Genomic DNA, 15,640 nt, shown 5'->3' with positions numbered 1-15,640 from the left:
GCCTCGGCGCCTGCCCCAGGATCGGGCCCGAGCCCCGCAGGCCTGCCCGCCTTCCTGGGCGCGGAGCTGGGCTGCGCCAAAGCCTTCTACCCCGCGTCCCTGAGCCCTCCTGCAGCCGGCACCACGGCGGGTCTGTCCGCCGCACTTCTGCGCCAGGGCCTCAAGACGGACGCAGGCGGTGGTGCGGGCGGCGGGGGCCCCGGGGCAGGGCAGAGGCCTTCCTTCTCTATAGACCACATCATGGGCCACGGTGGCGGCGGGGCAGCACCCCCGGGCGGTGGCGAGGGCTCCCCAGGACCGCCGTTCGCGGCAGCCGCGGGTCCTGGGGGTCAGGCCCAGGTCTTGGCCATGCTGACTGCCCCTGCCCTGGCGCCGGTGGCCAGCCACATCCGCCTCTCGCATCCCGGGGACGCACTCCTGCCCTCAGGGCCCCCGTTTGCAGGCAAAGTCGCCGGCCTCAGTGGCTGCCACTTCTGACCCCAGCGAGCACAGGGTCGGTTGGGCTCGCACTCCTCAGCCTCTCCCGGGAGCTCCTGCGGTCCCAGCGGAACTCAGGGAGTCTATTTATGAAGAGTCTCCAGACCTTGGGTCGGCGCGCGTGACTTGGCACTTAAGGCTCGACGCTTAGAATCTGCGGATAGTTGGGACGAAGCGGGCTCCGTCGCTGAGGGCGAGGCACGCGTCTACGGGAAGAGGTCGGGAGCCAAGATCCCATTCCAGTTGGAGCAGTAAAAGAGCTGGGGGAGCCTTCACTTTCCCCCTGCCTCTGTGTCTCTCGGCAGCCCCGGAAGAATGCATTCCCGGAGAGGTGCTGCCCAGGCCCCGTGATCCCGCCAGAAACACCGACTGCGCTGGGAGGCCTCCCGTTTTGCCTGTCCCCTCACTCCTCCATACTCTTTCCCCAACTTTGAGACTCTGCTTGTCCAATATTATAATTTAAAGACATCTGTTATGCGCTTTGTGCTTACAAGAAAAATTCAACTTTTTTTTTTTTTTGCTGTTCTCCGAGGAAGTTCGTTCCCTCTGAAAAGCAGTGTCTACGCAGGCGGAGCTGAATGGAGAAGTGAAGCGAGGGTCTCCACAATTCCTGCAGAAACCCCGGATCCCACTCCACCGAGGAAATTCCTTTCTCTGTCGTGTTTGGGTGCTTTTAAAGAAACTTTCCCCCTTTTCCATGGCCGGCTGGGTCCAGCCATCCAGGGCCAGCAGCCTTCTCAGCGTTCTGCTCTGTCCCAGGCCCTGTGATATTTATTGTAGCTAAAGGCAATGAAGTTGGGTGGGAGAGAAGGATCTGGGCCAAGGACTGGAGAGATGGGGGTGGGGTGGGCATGCCCTGTGGGGGGTCCTGTAATTATGTGTAAATATCTGTACAGCGAGCTGCTCTCTGCGTTCTCTGTCCACTGGGTGTGCATTGATTTAGACTTTTCCACTGTGGGGAGACTCTGTGAAATCGTCTGATGGTATATGTGGAAGAAAAGAAAAATCTGTCTCCCCCCCACTCCCCATTGGTGTCAATTGAATAAATGTATGTGAACTTCAGCAGTCACCAGCTCTGTCTGCTTGCCTGCACTCCCTTGTCCCTGTCTGGGCTGTCCCCAGAGACCCCCAGGTCCCTGGCAGAGGAGTAGTGAGGAAGGACCCCTGGACAGCCCAGACAGGCAGAGGAGTGTTTGGGCTTATGGGATCCATGGGGCACTGCGGCCTCGGCCTTAATAATGAGGCCCCAGGTCTCTGGGAAGCTTGTGACCCCTCCAGTGCTTTCATTTTCGCTCTGGTCCCAGGAAGCTTTTTACCTGGGTTTTGGTGGAGGAGTTGTGTTTCAAATGCACCTGAGGATTCTCATCTCCTTCTAGTTTAGACTGTAGCATGGCCAGGGTAGATCTGGGAGCTAAGAGCTCATGAACAGTATACCCACTAAGTACAATTTGTGGTAAATCTGTGTCTTGATGTATATTCTATATGCTTCTGTGTGTTTCTGTGTGCAGGGCATTTATGGCGCTTGTGATCCGTTTTTGTGTTTGTCTGGGTTGGCACGTAACCTTGATTTTTGTCTTTTTTTTTTTTTTTTTTTTTTTTTTTTTTTTTGTTTGTGATTTTTAGGGTTTTTTTTTTTTTTTTTTTGGGGGGGCCGTAACCTTTTTTTTTTTTTTTTTTTTTTTGTTTGTGATTTTTAGGGTTTTTTTTTTTTTTTTTTTGGGGGGGCCGTAACCTTTTTTTTTTTTTTTTTTTTTTTTTTTTTTTTTTTTGCTGTATGTGAATTTCAGGATATCTGTATTTTTATTTCTGCGTGTGTCCATGAATATGTGTCTTTGTAACTCTTGGTCGCTGTCTTTCTGTCTTTAAGAGGAAAGAGGTTTCTCTTTGGTCACTGTAGGGCCTTCTGTGGAACCCTGTCCTCCATGCACATGTAATGGTCAGAATGAAAGACTTGAATCGGAGGCTGTGAAACCTCTCCTCCAGCCTGGGAGAGTTAGAGGTGCACTATGAGCTAAAGGAGACAGTCAGTGGGATCTCAGTTTGTTAGGGTAAACCTTCCCATTTCTAGAGCCATGCCCATAGAGGGAAGCTACTGCCTAAGTGCAAATCCATTGGTCTGGTTGGAATCTTCCATAAGCCCATTGAGCTTCTGAACTCTCTCTTTGCCTGTGCCTGGACTCCCAGTGGCCAGACTTGTAAATGTGTTGATGAGAGTTGATACTTTGGGTGAGGCAAAGATGGTTGCTTTGCTCTTCCAGGGAGATGATAGGAGAGGAGAAATACAGAGGTGGGGGAAGAAGCAGTTCAGCTTTCACAGAAAACAGATACGTGTGGAAGGTAAGAGTTGGCAGATGAAGTGACACAGAGACAGAGAAGGAAGAAGACAGGGCCGGAGACCTGGTGGGCCATACATACAGGCCTCTTCAGCTAGGATCCCAGCAGCTAGCAATGGAAGGAAGGAGGAGGAAGAGGATAGAGGCTCCTATAGAGAGGTCAGAATCAGGATGCAGGTGGAAAGAACACACATGACCTGGGGAAAGGTTGTTGGGACTCCTGAGTCTCTTATCCCTTTCACCAATGGAGGAGAGACAAGGCTAGGCTTGCCTATGGTAAATGCAGTCCTTCTGCCAGAGGTGAGGCAGCTCTCTCCTCCATCTTAAGAGACTGTGGGAGTGGAGGGAAGTTGAATGTAGTGGGTCACCTTCCCATCATTTTATCAAATGGTCCAGGAGAGTAAGGTTAAGTTCAATGGCAAAAAGGGACAAATGTCTGCTGACACTGGGATAATGGTCTCTGGCTGCCTGCTTCGTTGACTTCCATTGCTCTGAGTTTGATTTCATTTATTTTCACTTGAGGAAGGGTGAATGTGACCGTGTGTACTCACTCGTGTGTGCACTTGCATGCGTATGTGTTTGCTTTCAATAAAGCACTTCGTAGCTACATGATTTCATTTACCACGAATATGTCACTCCCAGATTTTAGGTTGGAGCTTTCAGTAAAAGATTTGTCAATTGGTTTTTCTTCTTTAAAAGAGAAAAAATTATGTCAGCCAGAATTCATATTTGATGGTGGATAGATGAGATACTTCCACAACTGCTATTTACAGTAGAAGCGGCAGATACTTCTGGATTCCTCATGTGTATTTGTCTGTGTGTGTGTGTGTGTGTGTGAATTTATCTGAGCATATTCCTTGGTGTCTGTGTGTCAGGAGGATCTGTATCAGGGAAAGGTAGAAATAAGAGGATTGGGGAAGAGGAGTACTCTTTTGAGGCTTCTAAGGATCTTGGGGCTCCAGACCCATGACTTGGACCACAGTTTCCCAGTGGGGCAAGAATGCCTGAACTGGGCCAGATACAACTATGGACAAGGACTGGGGGCCAGAGAGAACCCACTGATATCCAACTGGTCTTGAAAAGTACCCAGCAAGGGAACGCTGAGAGAGCCCCGGAGGTCTCAGATGCTGAAGGCAGGGAAAAAAGGAAGTTATCTGGAATTCAAGACTCCTTTGGGTTGTCTTCATGGGGAACCTGTTAGCTGGGAAGGGCCCACCTGGGAGCGGAACTACAAGGAGAAGGATGAGGGAGTTGCAGGAGTTGTATGGTAGAGTCCTCCCCGCTTTTTTCTTTTTTCTTCCACACTGGAGGGGCTCAGGCTCCTTCCCAATCCATGGATGCATAGGATGGGTTTTCAGTTTTAAGGAGGCTCACGTAGGGGCACAGCGTCCTGGGAGAAATAGGCCATCCTATCCGGAGTGGCTTCTGTGGGTTCCCTCGCGGCCTGAAGGGAGGCAGCTGAGGTTCTGCTGCCCTGCAGTCCCCAACAATCGGTGACAATAATAAGAAAATACTCAGGGAACACCTTCATCTCTCAGAGGTGAGAAAAAAAAAAAAGGGTAAAAAACCGGCCTGGGGTTCAGAGTGCTGCTGACAGCGGGCAGTTTAAAGAGGAAGAAAATTGGTGAATTTCACTGGTCAATTTCAGTTCATTTCGTTCAATTTCGTTCAATTTCTTTCCTTTTCATCCGGCGCCGGGAGGCTCGAGGCCACAAGGAGGGGGAGGGGGTCTTTCCGGGCAGAATTTCCCCCGTCTTGCTGATTTACTTTCCAAGGCTGTAAAGAACAGCCTTGATTCTCAAACTTTGACATACGTTTTTCAGCCGCAGCTAAGAACAGACATTTTATTTTATTGAAGGATATTTGATTTGGGTGATCGCAGCACATCGGTGAGCCTCTCCGCATTTCTCTCTTGCAGCCCAATTAAAGCGGTTAATTCTTTTCAGCGCCTATTCCTCCCCATCTTTCTTTCTTTCTCCTGGGGCTCCCCGGACCACCCAGGAGCCGGGAGTTGAGGTGGGGGTGGACACTTCCCTTCCATATCCAATTTGTTCTCGCCACAGCGGGCGCGTCTTCGTGGTTACAAAGCGCTTTTTCCCTGATGACTTTTTTCCCCTTTTCAAAAACACTTCGTTCTCCCCCCTTCAACTAGCGACCCTCCCCTGGTCCAGGCCTCCTCCCTCTCCGCTCCGGTTTATTTAAACTTCGCCTCCTCCAGCGCCGCAGTAGCGCGCACTTAATGAAGTTGAAGGCTCGGTGAGCCCGGGTGAAGAGGGTTTGGAATCTGTTGAAAGGGGCGTTTTGTGACACTGATTGGGGCGGGGGTGGGGGCCGTTGCGGACCAGACAATGACCGACCAGGCGGGTTTTCCTGCGCACAGGGTCAGGCGAATAAAGGCGCCGACGCTCTTTAAACGAGGGACCCTGCAAGAGAAAGGGAGAAAAGATTTTGAGTGTGGAGCGTGCCTCGTAAGGTTTCGTGCTTAGGGGGAGGTGGGAAGAGGCAGCTCGCCGAGGGTCTTTACGGACCGAATTCGGAGCTTGCTTTGAGCCCTGCGCATCCCACCAAAGAGAAGCGAGGCGAGTTTGGGTTTGCGCCTAAATTATTCCGGTACATGTCTCAAAAGGTTGTCTAGATTGGTGCCTGGGGAGGCGTCCAGGAGGACCAGCCAGGATGATGGGACCCAGCCCACATTTGTCCCTGAGCCTGGCGCCCTGAGGCTTGTGGAGAAACGCAGAAAGAGAACTAAAGGTGGGCAGTGGTCGGACAGCATAATTCAGGCTGCTAAGCTTTTCGTCTATCAGGGTATTTGAGAGCAAAATAAATGTTCATTGGGATTTTGGAGCGTAATTATTCTCTTCAAGGTTGGCATAGCCACGTACCGACGGAGAAATCTGTAGGGAGGACAGAGGTTCCCAGCTCTGGTTTCGAGAACGAATTTTTCCGCCCGCTGGTGGGCGCGGCGCGGCGCGGGGCGGAGCGGGCACCGCCTCCTTCCGTAGCGGAGCGAGCGGGGCCGCCCGAGGCTGTGGCAGCTGCCGGGGCCCGGAGACTTCGGACTGTTGGGGAACGAAGGCGGTTTCCTCCGGTGCGCCCCACTGCTGAACTCCGCTCCGACATCGTCGGGGCTGTTTCTGACCCTCGCTCCGCGCCCAGCCCTGAGACCTGGGTCCCTGCGGAGGCTGTCTTTTCGCTCCACGCGGACTCCAAGTCGCTCTCTGTCCGCGACTTTGCGTTTCTCCCTCCGGCAGGGCCCTCCGCCGGGCGCCCTCCTCCTCGCCTCAATTTCGGAGGGAGTCCCAGCTTCAACGCCCATCGCCCCCCGCCCACTTATTCGGAGGTTCGAGGCTCCCGAGGGCTGCACATCAGATCCGGCACGCGCGGGCGGCTCCGAAGGATGCGCTCAGCCAGCGCTACAGGGATTCTGCGCGTTTCACCACGGGAAGCTGGGGCCCTGGAGGTCTGTACTCATGTCCCCAAATGTTGGAAAATTGCCTCAGGATGGTCTCCGCTCTGGGGCATTTCTGTCTGCGCAGGCAGGCAGAAGTATCTTTGAAATTGCGGTCGCACGGCTCTTAGGACTGAAAAGGGCAAATTACCGGGGGAACAAAAAAATTTAAATCTGTTCCTTCGGGTCCTAAAAATCCCTGCGGATCTGAAAAGTGTATTTCAAGTTATCTGTGTAGACACTGCCAACCAATGCGTGTGTGTGGCGGAGACGCTAAGGATACAGGAGCGGACTTTATTGTTCAAGTTAATTCGCCGCCGCTTTACAGAGGACCCTCGCTTTGCGCTCCCCTCCCGCAGCAGGTGTCGGTGCCCTAGGGACTCTAGGCTTATTTACCCCATCCTATTCAGATGCAGATGTGCGGGGTCCCGGCTGGGCGTCAGGAGTCCACCTCCCCACCGCCACCCCAGCCCCCGCGCCTTCCCTCCCGGCCGCCTCTTTTCCTGGGCTTTTTGGGTTCGAGTCTCAACTGCGAGTTGCATGCATGTGTCCCAATCTTTGGGGGGCTAAGTCTCGCTTCCCCACGTCAAGGAGGGCAGCTTGTGAGGCTATTGCTTAAATTAGCCTCAGACCGGACCCAGAAGGCAAGAGCTAGAGGGTCCTAAGGATCGGACGGCTTCACCTTACGCTTTGGAGCAGAAAGGACCAGGCCGAGGTCACCCAGCGGGTCAGTTGCGGAGCTGGGAAGAGGAGCCAAGGACCTGGATTCCCAATACAAGGATTCGGATCCCCGGGCCGGAGACGCTGGTGGGCCGATTTTACGCCCAGTTCGCTATGTCCTGGCCGCCCCAGCCAGGTACCATTTGTGGAGCTGCAGGCGTGCGGGAGGATCGAGGATTGAGGATAGTTCGAGTGTCCATTTGCAAACCCACAAGTCTTTGATGTGGCAATGCGAAGGCGGACGGACTGCGAAGTCGCTTCCGGGTTCTGATGCATCACGCGGCCCATCTGGCCTTTGATCTGAGCACCCCCTACTTCGGTCCCTGGGTCCCTCTGCTGACCATCCGAAACGTGTGAGGCCAGCCAGCGTCAGGGCCCAGTCTGTGTCCAGGAACAGTTTTCCTGTTTGAGGAGCTACCCGGTAAGGATCAAACACAGGGGAGTTAATTTGCCCCCAGCCCTGGAGATCTCTTTCCTGTCTGGCTTGCTCCTTCCTTCCTGCCTTCTTTCCTTCCACAAATATTTATTGAGCACCTACTGTGTGCTGGGCATTGTCCTGGAGGTACAAACAGTGAACATCTGCCTAGCATCATTATAAGCAGCCTAAATTGGCAACTGAGAACTGAAGGAAAGGCAAAACAAGCGATTACCACATTGAGGGTAAGAAAAAAGAGTTTGTTGTTTCAGGGGTTAAGGACGTAGATTTCCATTTTATGCTGATGGCTCCAGGTATCACAGTGGTAGATATGTATGCACTTTTTGAGTATTTGGGGTCTGTAACTGTGTTTATGTGTGTGAGAAGAGATTGATATGTATCAGTGTGCCTGGGTGACTGTGTTTAGGGGTGAATATTTGTGAATGATTATGTGTGTGCTAAGGTATATTCGTGACTATATCACTGGAATCTGTGAGTGTGGTGAATCTCCTTGGGTGGCTCAAGCAGAGGGTGGAGGGATGTGGGTGGAGATGATTGGGGTGAGAGGGCCTCTGCAAGAGTGCGGAGGAAGAGGCCTGGGTTCCTAGCGTCTTCCTTTATTCCTTAGCAAAGACTGGGACCTGTCCATGTTCTCCCAATTTCCTTCCCCACTGCAGACAAGGCTGGGAATGATGAGGAGGCACTGAGGGGTGCAGTAACTTGACTGTCAGTGGAGCAGGCCTCCTCCCAAGGCTCCTGCCTCCTTCTTTTTCCACGTGTCCAGCCAGCCCCTGCAGCCTGCCTGGAGCTCAGGATCCAGGTTGTTGCACAGTAGCTGAGAGTCTCTGTTGCCGGCCCTCCGGCCTGCTCTCCAGCCTGGTGCTGCTATCCTCCTCCCCTCCTGCCTGCATAGAGAGATTTGGGTATCAGTCCTAGGTGGCTTTGGAGCCTTCCCTTCCATTTCCAAGAAACTATACTCCTGCATTGAGGGAAAGGTGCCGACTGTAGATCCTGTACAATGGAACTTGCAGGATATCCAAAGCTAACATTGTATGGGGAAACAGGTCTAGAGAGGGGTGAGGGGTGGGGTTTGCCCAGAGCTGCTCAACAGGATCGTGATGTAAAGTTGGACCCTGCAGCCTCTATGTACCAACATAGACAAGGCTCTGGTCTAGCATCTTCTCTTGTGCTGTAGGGAAATCTCAAGTGTCATATGGGCTGTAGATGCTTCTGAATACCCCTTCCTTCCCAGAGGCAGGACAGGAAGAAAACAGAGATCAAGGTGTGGGAGAGCAGAGAATCGCCTGGATAAATTGGGGCATGAAATAGTTTGCCTTTAGGTGAGCGACGTAATGGTGGTAGAAGGGAGGAGGAGTGTAGCCTAGGAAGAGCATCTGGTGCTCCACTCTGCTTGGTGAAGGGGAGGTGGCCGAATCCTTCCCCCAGCCCCAGGCAGTACAGAAAGTCTGGCACCAGTGACCAGCTTGGAGGAGAGAAAGGGATGGTGGGAGTGGTCAGAATTTGCCAGTACATTGCCTCTTTCTCTTAGGGTTTTCCAAGGCACTGGCTTTCCTTCCTCCCTGCTTCCATGAGTCCTCTGGAGAGTCTGTCTGCCTGCCTGCCCACCTGGGTGCTCTGAGCCTTGCTTCCTGCACTCCATTGTACTTTAGGCCTTTCACAAAGTGGAGAATAAATGAAGAAAACCTGGGCTGTCCAGGCCCCAGGCAGCCCTGGCTAGAGTCATTCCTTCCTGGGTCATTTGTGCTGACCAAGCTTCAGGGTGTTGGGGTGTGTGTGCGTGTCCGTGTGTGTACATATGTGTTTGCGCGCGCATGTGTGCATGCAAGTGCAGCATTAGGGATTCTGAATTATACTTACTTCTGGAAGTTACCAGGGTTTTGGTGCTTCTTTCCCCTCTTCCTAGATTTTCTTCTTAGCATCGACCCTGAAGATGATTATCTAATATTGGGAGGAGAGAAAGGGAGGAAGGGAGAAGGTTCCTGATTCTAGCTGGGGTGCTGATTCTGTGATGTTGCCAGTACTCCCCCCCCCACCCCCGGGCCTCAGTTTCTCTGTCTCAGAAATGCAGCTGGAATGAGTGAGCCTGGACTGGCCTCCTGAGGCCAGTGACTGCCTCCCAGCTCCTCCCTCCAGTCTGCTGAAGAGTTCTCACTTTTCCCTCAGCTCTCCCTCTGCAGCAAGGGTGCTGGATGGGTCTGTGCTGGGCTCCAGAGACACAGCCCAGGAAGTCGCCTAAGGGCTGCATACCCTGGAGCGGGGCTTGCTTCCTTTCTGTATCCAAGGGGCTTCCACATGGGACCTTGGGCTTTCTCCTCCCCTGGCAGGACCATAAAGGGGTGGCCAAGTCTCTGTGTACACCTTGGTCCTCAGTTCTGCATGAATTTGCCTCCTTTGTGAAGGATGGGGAATGTGGATGAGCCTGAAGGTGAGCAGCCACTTTGCAGCCTGGGGAGCTCTCATCCCTACTAATTGTGTCTGTGGTGGCACGAATGTGAAAGGGAGCTCCTCTTTGCTCCTGTCTCTCTTCACACTGAGCCCCCACCCCCCACCCCCTTTCCGGGAAGCCCTGGCAGGATGTGAATGTTGCCAGGAGGTGGGAGAGGCAGGGCACCACACAGAACCTGGAGAACTGGGACCTGCCTAGGTGGGGTGCAGGAAGAACCTTTCCAAAGCCTGAGTGGAGGGGGGCTGTGGCCCTGCTTCCTCTCTAAACGGCCGCGCCGAGGCCAAACTTGAGAATGTCAGATTTTGTGGGTTGTAGCTCAAAGTATCCAAAGTCTTGGGAGCGCGCTGGAGCTCTCAGAGCTAAGTCCTCAGAATGGTTGTCCGCGGACCGAGACCCAAGGGGAATGGGGAGGGCCGGCGGGGTAGGGCTGGGCTTTGTTGCCGCTTGCTCTGGAGCTGGGGCTGGATTTTCCCGGTGACATGGCTCTTTTCCACTTACATCTCGGATTCTGGGTCTCAGATCCGCTCGCGCACCCAAATTGTATTCTGTGAGTAGAAACAGTCCTACAGATGCGTACAAAGAATATTCGGAAGCAGCAGCGTTCCTGAAGGGCGAGTCCCGGGACCTGAGTCGACTAGGCTCCCTGCGCGAGTGTGCGAGGAGCCAGGGCGGAGAGCTCAAGACCGAGGTTCCTGAAACCCTCCCGGACGCCGGATCCCGAGCACCGGCGGCGCCCAGCCACGTGGGGGCGCCGCTGCCCCCAAAGTATCCGTTGCTTACCCTGAGCTGACCAAGACTTTCCCTGAGCTAACGTAGATGACCCTATGTTAACCGAGGTGACCTCGCCCCGCTCCAGACTGACCCTCCATTAGAGGCTGACTCTGCAAACCAGGACTACCTTGCTCCAAAACGGGACGATCTACCGCTAAAAACGGATGACCCTACACCAACGGAGGTGACCCTGCTCTGAGTGGGCCTGATCCTGTGCTAACAGGGACGACCTGAAACTGACCGGGTCAATCGCGTGCTAACCGGAATGTGCTTGGGCTACCCAAATTGGCCTTATGCTGGTTCTCCAGGTTTACCTTGCAGATTAGGTGCTAAGGCTGTACGGTTCTTGCTGGAGGTCTCGGTAGCTCTTGCACGGAAGCAAGGCTGTCCACCCCACCCCTAAACTAGCAGCTGCTCCATTCCTCTCCCCTTTGGTCCTTTCAGGCACTCCTGGGACATCTGGTTGGAGAGAGGCTGCCATGGCTAGGTGCACCCTGCAGCTCTGGGACAAGGAGTTTACAACCTCAAGAAGGTGGCTGAGTATGGGGAGGGAGGTGTCTTCAAGGAAACTGATTCAATGTGGAGGCTGGGGCATCTTGGGGGCCAGGACTGTGAGTACCTTTCTGAGTCTGTGTTTCTGCCACCCGTGCCAGGCCTCACCGTACCCCCACCCTCTCCATGTACATAGGTAGGCAGCTTGATTTTTGCACCACACCATTCTCTCTCCAGCCCAGTCTCCCTCTCTGTAAAACGAAAATGATTTCATTTCAATGCTTTCATCTGCTGGAATGTCCTTCCCTATCTACTCATCAGTCTTAATTCATTTCAACAGTCTTTTATTACCCACTTTGTGCCTGGTCCTCTGCCCCACACTGAGGATAAAGTGGTGAACAAAACAGATGTGGTTCCTGTCGTCAGGATGGTGACAGTCTAGCAGAGGAAAGAAAGAAACTCAAATGCATATCTAATTAAAGCTGTAACATGGGCTCTGAAGGAGGAATACCTAGGGCTTTGAAAGAGAATAGCTGAAGGATGTAATTTAGGGGGATTCACTCCCCAACTCTGGTGGGCTGGAACCTGTTGTGGGGAGAGGCCATCACCCTAAACTCCATCCTGTTTGATTCTGACTTCAGCCAACAGAGCTCTGACCACTGAGCTCGCTAGTCATTGCAGCTACAGGGAACTAGAATTCTCTCTCTGTGTCATTGTCCGTCTCCCAATTGAATTGCTCTCCTTGAACGTCGCAAGGAGGGATTCACCCTTCATTCTCACACCCAGAGCATCTTCAGATCTCTTTTCCTTGGATTTGGAAGAGGCAACCTGCCCCTCAAGAGCAGGATGTGGAGCTAGGCGGGCTTTGGGATATGAGATCCCTTCAGTTCTGAGATCTCTCTACCCTGCATGGTGTCTGGCATAATAAATAGTTGTTGATTAAAGATTCTGGGAGTCTATGAGTCTACTCTTCAATGAGCCCAAGAGCCAATGATTCTATGATTCATGGGTCTGATTGTTCCTTCTCCCCCTTTTTACCTGGTTTACTCCCTGCTCAGATGTCCCTTCCTCTTCCATCCTTCCCTACCATCTCTGCCTCTACCCTAGCCTAGGGTTAGATCCTGTTCGGACTCCAATGACATTAGTGCTTTTAAAGAACTTATTGCGATGTATGATTTCCTGCTTACTGCCCCACCTCCTTCACCAGACTGAGAGCTCCTTGAGGGGAAGCACTGAGTCTGATGCATTACTCCATTCCCAGCACACAGCGCAAGGCATGAGTGAATGAATTACCATGTGTGTAGAAATGCTCCAAAAGTGTGTCACATTGTCAGAAGATAAGTGGAGTTGATGTTACTCATAAGTATGACCCTGGATAGGGCAATAATGATCTCTGGTGCCTGGGGTGGTGGGGGAGACAGAGTGGGAGCAGCAGTATGCAGGGCAGAAGGGGTCCCTGAGCCCCAGTGTTGCCAGATAACCTGAAGAGAGATGCACTCAAACTCAGTGCATCTCTGTTCTTATCTCCATTCTGGAGACAAAAGGGGGTTAGGCTGGTGGAGCCATACTCTGAAGGAGGGGGCCTGAGAGCCTCCTGCACAGAGATGAGTGCTCCTGCCAAAGAGCAGAGGCTCCAAGTGCTGGTAGGGGGTGGGGTTGGGGTAGGAAGAGGAAGAGAGGAGGTGGGCAGAGGAAGTGGCTTTCATGGTTGTGGGACAAAGAGGCTGAATTAGCCTGGGACCCACCTGGAGGTATCACTCACCAGGGCTGGAGAGGACCTTCTGTGACTTCTACTCTTGTCTGGCTACCAAAACTACAGAGACCTAGAAGACCATATACATTGGATGGAAGTCCAGACTGGGCAGAAATAGTTTCAGAGAAGGGAAATTGAGGCCATGGTGTGGCAAAGCACTGGTATGTTTTTTTTTTTTTTTGGTCTTGGATTGTATATTTTTCTTAAACATACATGTCCTTTGTGGACGTGGGCTAGGTTGTTGGGAGATAGAACTGAATCAAACAGTTTCCTGACCACCCACCTACCTCCCATGCAGCAAACATTTACTGTACCTACTATGGCTGGGCATGCCTGGACTGGGCCCACTGTAGGGGTGGGCTGTAGGTTAGGGGGCAAGAAACTTCCTTCTCCTGGGCAAGCTCACAGTCTGATGCTGATAGCTCTTGGTGCTTCTGGTCAGTGGTAATGAGTTCTGTGATGGGGAAGGAGTTAGAGGAGACTTCCTGGAGGAAGTGGCATTTGAGTTGGGCATTGACGTTTGGTGAGAATTTAGACAGTAGAAGGTTGGGTGTGAGGGGAAGGAATCCAGGGCATTCTGTCCTTTATGAGTGAGTGCACTTAGGAGAGCTAAGAGGGAATCCAAAGTTAATTTAAGCTGAGAGGCCTGCCTTGACCTCTCCCTGTAGTCACACAGACTTCCTCTGCATTATAAATGGTCCTAAAAGTCTCAGTTTTTGAACAAATAAAGGTTATTTTTCACTCATCTCGTAGTCTAAATGTTGGATCAGTGGTGGTGGTAGTTGGGGGAGGGGGCACTTTGTTTCACACAGTAATTCAGGGACCCAGGCGCCTCCCATATAGAGGCTCTATCATTTTTTAGGGGAGGAGTTCTTATCTCTTTTTGAGCCATGGGTCCCCTTGGGCAGACTACTGAAGCCTATGGACTCCTAAGAATAAAGATTTTTAAAGGAATGAAATCAAATCCACAGGGCTACAAAAAAAAAAAAAATTATGTTGAGATTAAAGTATCAAAATATTTTTAAAATTTTGTGATGTAATAATACTTGTGATAAAACAATTAAATAAATTTGTGATATAATAATATAACAAGTTAAATAAAATATAGCAATTGGATTAACAGTTCAATTTTGACCTTTTGATATTTCTGCAACAACTTAACATGCTATATAAAAAAATACTTGCAATTTCTATGGGTGGCAAAATTACAGGTATGGGAAATGCTACTGTGGCTTGTTGCCTCCCTTCATAATGGGATAAAATGCTGAATTTCAGTTTAGAGGTTTGTGAAAATAAAGATAATTTTTTTTTTCCCATTCACATTTATGGAGCTTCCACCCAACAAATTCTATCCATTGACCTTTGGGGGTTGTGGACCCCAGCTGTAGGCCTTTGACATCTTCCACTGGGTCATCTAAACTTGGCTAAGGGAGGAAGACAGTATAGAAGCTTCTGGGCAAGATAGTTTTAAAGGTTCAGGTCTGCAGGTGGCAAATACTACTTCTGATCACATTCCTTGGCCAGAAGCCAGTCGTATGGCTCCATCCAACTGCAAGGGATACTGGGAAATATAGCCTAGATGTGTGTGCAGGAGGAATGGGAAATGGGGTTGGTGATTACACAGTGCTGGCTCTGTTATGCAGTCTCCTTGAGTCTTCTGTTCCATTCAGTGTTTCAAAGATCCAGGTGAGAGACTGGGACTAGCTATGTTGGGAAATACAGAGGGCATCATGCCTATATCTTGGAAAGGAGAGAGAGGAAAACATATTCCTTTATTCCAACTATAGTACAGAGATGTCTGGGTTCCAATCTGTGTCAAATGGCTCCTAGAGCCAAGTACCCCTCTCCTCTCTCTCACTCCTCCACCCACCCCCCACATGTCCCACCCTATGCAGAGAAGTTACTCAGAACAGCCTGGGCTCCCAGCAGGCTGTGGGATCCCCAGATGCAGACCTGCCCCATGGACCAACACTCTTCCATCTGCCCCTCTTTCTGTTCACTAGATTTCACTGGAAATGAATTTCTTTTGGAATGGGGGCACATGGGTGCATGAAAGAGGCTCCTGTGAGTGGAAGGGAGGCTCTGTGTGTGTGGAAGGGAGGTGAATAAACTCATGTTTGCCATAGTTCTATGCCTGGGTAAAGTCACCTGGATTCACTGATCATAACCACAACTAAAACCAAATAGTACCAGACACATAATAGCTGCTCAGTAAATAAATGCTGAACTGAACATCTGAATGAATGACCCTCTTTCTCTGGAGGTCTCTTGCTCTCTTATTGCCTCTGTCTTCATTCCTCTGTCCTTTAGTCGGTCCGTCAGTAATCTTTTCCTCTCAGCCAACTAAAATCCTCTGTGGAATGAGGCAGGACACACAAGCACATGTAAATATTAGTAATAATAAAGTCTCCGTGTTGGTAGATAACTGCTCACTGTCATTTCCACTCTGTGTCTTGTGACTTCTCCCCTATTGGCAATCTCGATCAATAAGGAGGCTCACAGGCATCGCCAGAAAGCATTTCCACCCCCATTGTCTTTCACTGTGCCTTGAGATGGGCATTTGTAGCCACTGTTTTCCAGATGAAGCCCGGTAAACTTCCATGGCTGCTGCAGTGTTGCATCATAAATAGCATCAGGACTTGAGCTCTAATCTGAATCCATGGGTCCAGGTGCTCCCCCGCTCCATTCTAAGGTTTGCTTTTTCTTCTCTCACCAACTTCCTGCTCACCCCAGGGCCTCTAGTCAGGTCCTTTGGCAGAGTCTG

This window comes from Galeopterus variegatus, unplaced genomic scaffold (assembly GCF_000696425.1).
Source record: "Galeopterus variegatus unplaced genomic scaffold, G_variegatus-3.0.2 Scaffold1617, whole genome shotgun sequence".
NCBI lineage: Eukaryota > Metazoa > Chordata > Mammalia > Dermoptera > Cynocephalidae > Galeopterus > Galeopterus variegatus.
Note: the sequence above shows the minus strand (reverse complement) of the source record.